Source organism: Ovis canadensis, chromosome 22 (genome assembly GCF_042477335.2).
Source record: "Ovis canadensis isolate MfBH-ARS-UI-01 breed Bighorn chromosome 22, ARS-UI_OviCan_v2, whole genome shotgun sequence".
Lineage (NCBI taxonomy): Eukaryota > Metazoa > Chordata > Mammalia > Artiodactyla > Bovidae > Ovis > Ovis canadensis.
In genome coordinates this window covers 16,432,986-16,441,269 of record NC_091266.1, presented here as the reverse complement: position 1 = coordinate 16,441,269, position 8,284 = coordinate 16,432,986, and the positions used below count along the sequence as shown (strand labels likewise).

The 8,284-nt window shown below is 38.4% G+C and overlaps 1 pseudogene; it reads left to right on the top strand.

Moving 5' to 3' along the window:
• The first annotated feature begins 1,052 nt into the window (after window positions 1-1,052).
• LOC138427867 (nuclear receptor coactivator 4 pseudogene) lies at window positions 1,053-2,906 on the top strand (annotated as a pseudogene).
• The last annotated feature ends 5,378 nt before the right edge of the window (window positions 2,907-8,284 follow it).

Below are 8,284 nucleotides of genomic sequence, written 5' to 3'. Positions count from 1 at the left end.
CTATATGCTACCCAAAGGGCATAGGCTTGACTCCCTTGCTCACCCCTCAGTGTGTATAATACCTGACATGGTACCAGCCAGACATGTAGTCAGTAAAAAGTTATCTGTTTGGGCTCTGACCAATAGCACTGTGAGCCTTCCAGCTTATATACTGTTCTTATTCTAGTCACAGTCTCCTAGGTTTGTCTCCTGCTGTAGATTCTGATTCTCATGATTTGTGTAGTCCTAACATTGACTTGCTTAATGGCTTTGTCTGGTACACTTGTTCTTTTCAGCCTGATTCTTTGATTCTAGAACCATTCTTCTTGCTTGATTTCTAGTTATCAGATATCCTTATCTTGACTCATTGCTTAAATTCACTGTATGTACTGCCATATTTATGCCCAGTACTCACTACAGTGTGGACACCAAAGTGGAAACAAAGAAAAAGTGGAGTCAAGAGTGGCAAGATGGCAAAATTTACAAAGAACAAATGCAATCACTGTGGCCAGCAGCCAGCCACCCTGGAACTAAGTCCTTACCCACTCAGTACGTGGGCACCAAACCTATGATCCCACAGCTCACCTAGCCAGCCACAATCACCTGAATCATCAGGTGATGGACAGGGAGGCCTGGCATCCTGCAGTCCATGTGGTCACAAAGAATCAGAAACTACTGAGGGACGGAGCTGAACTGATATATGACAAACCCACAGCAAACGTTATCCTCAATGGCAAAAAAATTGAAAGCATTTCTTCCAAAATCAGGGACAAGACAAGGGTGCCCACTATCACCACTACTATTCAACAGAGTTTGGAAATGCTATACATAGCAATAAGAGAAGAATTAAAAGGAATTCAGATTGGAAAAGAAAAATACAAAACACTCACTGTTTGCAGATTATATGATTCTCTACATAGAAAACCCTGGGGCACTGCCAGACGTGCTGGTGGGGCGGGATGCTCTCTGCAAGCCCAGGGAGTTTTCTCACCCGAGCCTGGATAAAGCAGCATCCTGCTTTCTGGGCAGGTCACGCACGGGGGCCTAGCTTGAGAGGAGAAACAAGGTGCAGAATGAGTACCTCACAGGGCCAGAGTGGCTGTTCCACTAATAGAGAACCCCTTTGGAGGTCTTGTGATGCACAGAGGGACTTAGAGATTGCAATTGGTGGAGTTCTCCCAGCCGAGCAGCAAATTAAAGATAATTTGCGAGAGGTCAAAGTCCAGATTCACTGCTGCATAAGTCACCACCTGGAATGCCTTCAAAGCTCTGAGGTGTGGTTGTATGAGCAAGTAAATCTCATCTATCAGCTTAAAGAGAAAATAGTCCAGCAGCAGGCCCAACAGCTCTACTGGTTACTGGGCCAGTTCAGTTGTCTTATTCATCAGCTGGAGTGTAGCCAGTCAAGTCTCAATATGCCTGGACAGGCTGGGCAGTCTGACCCTCAAACCTGAAGATTTAATTGCCGTACTCTGAAGCCGACATAACTGCCCTGCTACAGGCAATCGCCACATTTGGGTCTCTTAAGACCATTCAAATTCCTGAGCACCTGATGGCTCATGCTAGTTCATCAATATCGGGTACTTCTTAGAGAAGAGAGGCCATATCCCATTTCCAGAGCAGAAGTCATCATCCAACACCACAGCTGTCCCTCTCAGTGTATGGCTCCTTGGAAGCAAACCTGCCTTGGTCACCAGGCTCCTTACCTACACAGCACCAATCTCCAGGCCTGGCTCAACCAAAAGGAGACCTTGGAGAACAGTCAGACATCTGCTAGAGCCTGCAGTTTCTTGAATAATGTCTGGGGCAACCTAAAGGGTTTAGAAAACTGGCTCCACAAGAGTCAGCAACAAGTAGTTTCTAAAAAAGCAAGTTACCGAAAAGTCTTAATAGCTATACCACTGCCAGTTCTTACTCCATTGAAATTGAAAAAGTTAGCAATCTAGAGCCTCTTGATCAAGTTAAGATGGATCTTTCTGGTTGGCTGGTAACTCCCCAGGAATTCCATAAGCCTGAGAAGCCTGAGAATGGCAGCTATGAAACCTCCAATGAGAAGTTTAAGCTCTTGTTCCAGGTGTTCCGGGAGTCCTACAATGTGCATGACTGGCTTGTCAAGTCTGATTCCTGTATCGGCTGTCAGGGTAACCAGCCAAAGGTGCGCTGATTGAGAACCTGGGCAATCTGAAATGTTTGAACGACCACTTGGAGGCCAAGAAACACTTGTCCACTCCCTGACTACTAAGGATTGGCTTGTCCAGAACCATCAAGACCTATATAAAGTGGAGGAGGTCTGCAAAGCCAATGAGCCTTGTATAAGTTTTGCAAAGTGCGTGTCCGATGAAAATTGTGAGAAGGAAGTTCTGTGTAAATGGCTTTTGAAGAAAGAAGGAAAGGATAAAAATGGTATGCCTGTGGAACCAAAACCTGAACCTGAGAAACAAAGATTCCCTGAACATGTAGCTCTCTCCACCCAGAAGAGAGGCAGCAGAACAAGCTAAGGCACCAAAGGCAATGGCTTCTTCTAGAATTGCTGATTCCTTCCAAGTTATAAGGAACAGTCCCTTGTCAAAGTGGTTCATGACCCCCTCACACAAAGAAGTATGTCCCAAGGAAGTGCCTCTTACAGAGGATAGGACTAGCAAACAAGCTTACAAACCCCTTGGCCACCTCCTGGTGTCTCTTTAACACAGCTGACTGGGTCTTGCCAGGAAAGATGACAAGAAATTTTAGCCCATTATCCTCAGGAGAAGACAAGTGGCTACTTTGAAAGAAGGCCAAGGAAGTATTGCTTAACTCGCCCCTACAGTAGGAACACAACTTTCCCCTAGACCGTTATGGTCTCCCGGCAGTTTGTGATCTCTCTGCCTGTATGCAGCTTAAGGTTGATTTTTAAAAAGTAATTGTATCAAACCCCTCTACAGATGTGAAGAAATCAAGTACTAGTCAAACAAACTTTCTGCAGATTGTCACAAATCCATGAGCTGAGTGACTATGGCTTGTGAAATCATTGTTTCTGGGTCTGATGTAGTTCCTTTCCTGCCCAATTTTGAACAGAAATTAGTCATCAAATTATGAGTTATTGTGTAAAAGAAAATGGCTATTTGTTGATGCTGAGGTGATTCAGTTCCTTCTTACAGAAGTATTAATTCACCCCTACAATAGAATTGCATCATACTGGGTAGGTCTTTTTTATAAGCCTCCATGGCTCCTTAGATTGGGTTGTTATTAGAAGTACATTAAAACACTGTAGTTTTAAAAAATAAAATAGTTTGATAATCAAAGTGTGTTGATTTATTCTAAAGCTACTAAAATTACCCAGCCTTTTGGTTTCCAGTCTTTGGATGCTTCCCTTATCATGGGTTTTCTTCCATTAATGGTGAATTCTTCTGTTTAATTAAGATACTATTGTATTTTACACAATTAACCTTAGCAATATAGTGGTTTTTCCTTACCAAAACATGTATTGAAAGTCTTGGCAATTTTTGACATTTATCACAAAACATAGGTTCCAGATGCTACATTATTCTTCTTCTTTTGAAAGAAACTCAGCTTTTGCAACATCTGTCTTTATTCCCTTCTCTAAATGTTATTATGAAAGAAAACAACTCTTTCAGAAGGGCTCCATATTGCTTAAAGACTATATTCAGGGTAGTTTTATCCTCTTTCAAAATATTCTGAAGAACTGCAGGCAGAAGAGCCCCAGTGCCAACTAATCAAAAAGCAAACTATGTTGGAAATGTAGTACTTGAACTATTCACTATCCTAAATGTTATTGGTGCATCCTGTGTAAATGGAAGCTGAACTTGACAGCTGGTGCTTTTAACTAGACATAAATTAAACGTCCACTCACTGCAAGCATAGCATACCTATACCTCTAAAAGGATAATGCAGTGACATTTTAGTGAATAGGAAGTTTTGAACACTTTTGCCTTGGGGTGTTTATTGAAGCTTTATGAAAACTATAGATGTTTCCTTAGTATCCAAAGTTATGTCCATGCTTGAAAAAGTTTCTCTGTAGGAGAGAGATGGTATTTATACCTTGTTTTGAATTAAAGATTTTAAAATTAAAAAAAAAAAAAAAGAGGCTCAAGAAGAGACTCTGATAGGGCCATAAAAAAAAAATTCTCTAAGATGAGACATCTTAGCTACTTTCCACTTTTAAACTATTAAGCCACTCAACTTGCCTATGTTATTGGAAATATCTTTAAAGTTTATGATGTGGTAATCTAGAAAGCCCTTTTGAGGAAACTTCACAGTCTTGGTGTCACTGACATACAGTTTCGCTAGAGTTATTAACCACAGCTGAAAGGAACCTATTATTTTTTAATTCTTCCAGACACCATTTAGAACTTTAAAGGTGGTGAGTAAGAACTTAAGGAGCTTTTCCATTATCTTAGGTTGCAGGAAAATTTGTAACTGAGGTTTAACACATTGTGTATCCCCAAATTAACATTAACCACTATGCTAATGAGTATGTAAACCATTCTTTTGCATTGATGCATTTTGTACCTCCCTCCATTCATTAAAATCATAAGAGCATCCCAAAAATAAAGAAAACCCTAAAGATGCAACCAGAAAATTATTGAATATAGTAAAGTTGCAGAATATAAAATTAATATACAGAAATCCCTTGCATTCCTATATACTAACAATGAAAAATCAGAAAATTAAGGAAATAATCCCAATCACCATTGCAACAAAAAGAATAAAATACTTAGGAATAAATTTACCTAAAGAAACAAAACACTTGTATACAGAAAACTATAAAACACTGATGAAAGAAATCAAAGATGACACAGATAGATGGAGAAATATACCATGTTCTTGGATTGATACAATCAGTATAGTGAAAATGAATTTAATACGAAAGCAATCTATAGATTCAATGCAATCTCTATCAAACTACCAACAATATTTTTCAAAGAACTAGAACAAATAATTTCACAATCTTTATGGAAACACAAAAGACCCTGAATAGCCAAAGCAATCTTGAGAAAGAAGAATGGAACTGGAGGAATCAATGTTCCTGACTTCAGACTATGCTACAAACTACAGTCATCAAGACAGTATAGTACTGGCACAAAGACAGAAATATAGATCAATGAAACAAAATAGAAAGCCCAGAGATAATCCACATACCTCTGTACACCTTATCTTTGACAACGGAGGCAAAAATATACGATGGAGAAAAGATAGTCTCTTCAACAAGTGGTACTGGGAAAACTGGTTAACTACATGCAAAATAATGAAACTAGAACATTTTCTAACACCATACACAAAAATAAACTCCAAATGGATTAGAGACCTAAATGGAAGACCACAAACTATAAATTCCTAGAGGAAAACATAGGCAGAACACTCTGACATAAATCAGAGCAAGAATCTCTATGACCCACCTAACAGAATAATGGAAATAAAAACAAAACAAAACAAAAAAACAAATGGGACCTAATTAAACTTAAAGGCACAGTGAAGGAATTTTGCATAATGAGGGAAACTACAGCAAGGTGAAAAGACAGCCCTCAGAATAGGAGAAAAATAACAAACAAAACAACTGACAAAGAATTAATCTCCAAAATATACAAGCAGTTTATGCAGCTCAATGCCAGAAAAATGAACAACACAATCAAAAGTGGGCAAAAAACCTAAACAAACATTTCTCCAAAAAAGACATATACATGGATAATAAACACATGAATTAATATTCAGCATCACCCAATATTAGAGAAATACAAATCAAAACCACAATGAGGCATCATCTCACACCAGTTCAGAATGGTCATCATCAAAAAATTTACAAACAGTAAATGCTGGAGAGGGTATAGAGAAAAGGGAACCCTCTTATATGCTGTTAGTGGAAATGCAAACTGGTACAGCCACTATGGAGAACAGTGTGGAGATTTCTTTAAAAACTGGCAATAGAACTGCCATGTGACCCAGCAATCCCACTGTTGGGCATATACCCTGAGGAAACTAGAATTGAAGGAGACACATGTACCCCAATATTCACTGCAGCACTATTTACAACAGCTAGAACATGGAAGCAACTTAAACATCCGTCAATAGGTGAATGGATAAGGAAATTCTGGTATGTATACACAATGGAATATTACTCAGCCATAAAAACGAACACAGTTTACTCAGTTCTAACATGGTGGATGAACCTAAAGCCTATTATAGAGAGTGAAGTAAGTGAGAAATAGAAAGACAAATACTGTATACTAACGCATATATATGGAATTTAGAAAGATGATACCAACAATCCTACATTCAAAGCAGCAAATGAGACACAGACATAAAGAACAGACTTTTGGACTCAATGGGAGAAGGCAAAATGAGATGATTGAGATAATAGCATTAAAACGTGAACATTACCATTCATAAAATAGATTACCAGTGCAAGTTTGATGCCTGAAGCACAGCACCAAAAGTAGGTGCTCTGGGACAACCCAGAGGGATAGAGTGGGGAGGGAAGAAGGAGGGGGGTTCAGAATGATTGTGGGGGGGAATATATGTAAACCTGTGGGTGATTCATGTTGATATATGGCAAAAATCATCTCAATATTTTAAAGGAATTATCCTCCAATTTAAAAAATATTTCAATTGGAGGGTTTTTGTAAATACACACATACACACACACACACACACACACCCATTATGTCCATGTGCTCAGAACATGTAACAGTAGCAAAGAGAAGATATAAACATTTAATATTTGAGGAAAAAGACTGAAGGAAAAAATGCTAGCACCCAGGACATTTGTCATCATTTGGTGTAGTTACCATTTAGTGTCTCAAACTGTCAGCAGTTTTTCACAGGAAGCAACAGCTGAGAAACGCCAAATCCATTTGATTTGAACCTTTAAGTTTATCCCAAGATCAGCTTTGTAGAGGAGCTGTCAGGATTATTTCTTAAAAAGATAGTTGTATTCAATTGTTTTGCTTCAAATGTAAATATCTTATTGGATTTTTTTTTAATTTTAAAATCTTTAATTCTTATATGCGTTCCCAAACATGACCCCCCCTCCCACCTCCCTCCCCACATCAACTCTCTGGGTCATCCCCATGTACCAGCCCCAAGCATGCTTTTTTTGAAAGATCTATGGGAGTATGATTAATAAGTTACACCACTAAAATAACAGAATAATCAGTAGAATAATAAAAGCTTTGAAACAAGTGTGTAAATCCTTTCTTTTAGTGTATAAGAATCTAAAGGAAATTAAGAGAATCATAGGAAAATACGAGTAAGAACTATGAAGTGCATATTTCCTCCCTATATATGATTTGCCAATGACTTTGGGTCATAAGTTTAAGACTCATTAAAAACTTCAAGGAAAAGATATGACCAATGGCTTAGCTACTCAGAACTTTTAATTAATAACTTCTACTCTTCGTTTTCTTAGGAGTCTGAAGAGAGTTAAGAAAAGTAGATTACTAGAGTATGGGCCTATTCATTGAAGACAATCTGTTTGGAGTTTGAGACTCTCAAATAAAGTCATTTTTCACTGCACTGTGAGGCAGAGTCTAACACAATGGAAGAGAGTACACGTGTGAATCATCATTGCCAACAAAAACTCAGAGAAGTATACAGCTAATACTCCCCTCTTGAATTAATAAAACAACTGATTTTATACAAACCTGACTGTATTTAAAGACATAATCATTTTATCATGGTGAAAATTTTATTTTATTTTTTTTTATTTTATCAATTGTTTTGGATTCGCTTTTGTTTTGTTTTGTTTTTCTTTTTTTTTTTAGTTTTTTATTTTTTAAATTTTAAAATCTTTAATTCTTACATGCATTCCCAAACATGAACCCCCCTCCCACCTCCCTCCCTATAACATCTCTCTGGGTCATCCCCATGCACCAGCCCCAAGCATGCTGCATCCTGTGTCAGACATAGACTGGTGATTCAATTCTTACATGATAGTATACATGTTAGAATGTCATTCTCCCAAATCATCCCACCCTCTCCCTCTCCCTCTGAGTCCAAAAGTCCGTTATACACATCTGTGTCTCTTTCCCTGTCTTGCATACAGGGTCGTCATTGCCATCTTCCTAAATTCCGTATATATGTGTTAGTATACTGTATTGGTGTTTTTCTTTCTGGCTTACTTCACTCTGTATAATCGGCTCCAGTTTCATCCATCTCATCAGAACTGATTCAAATGAATTCTTTTTAACGGCTGAGTAATACTCCATTGTGTATATGTACCACAGCTTCTTATCCATTCATCTGCTGATGGACATCTAGGTTGTTTCCATGTCCTGGCTATTATAAACAGTGCTGCGATGAACATTGGGGT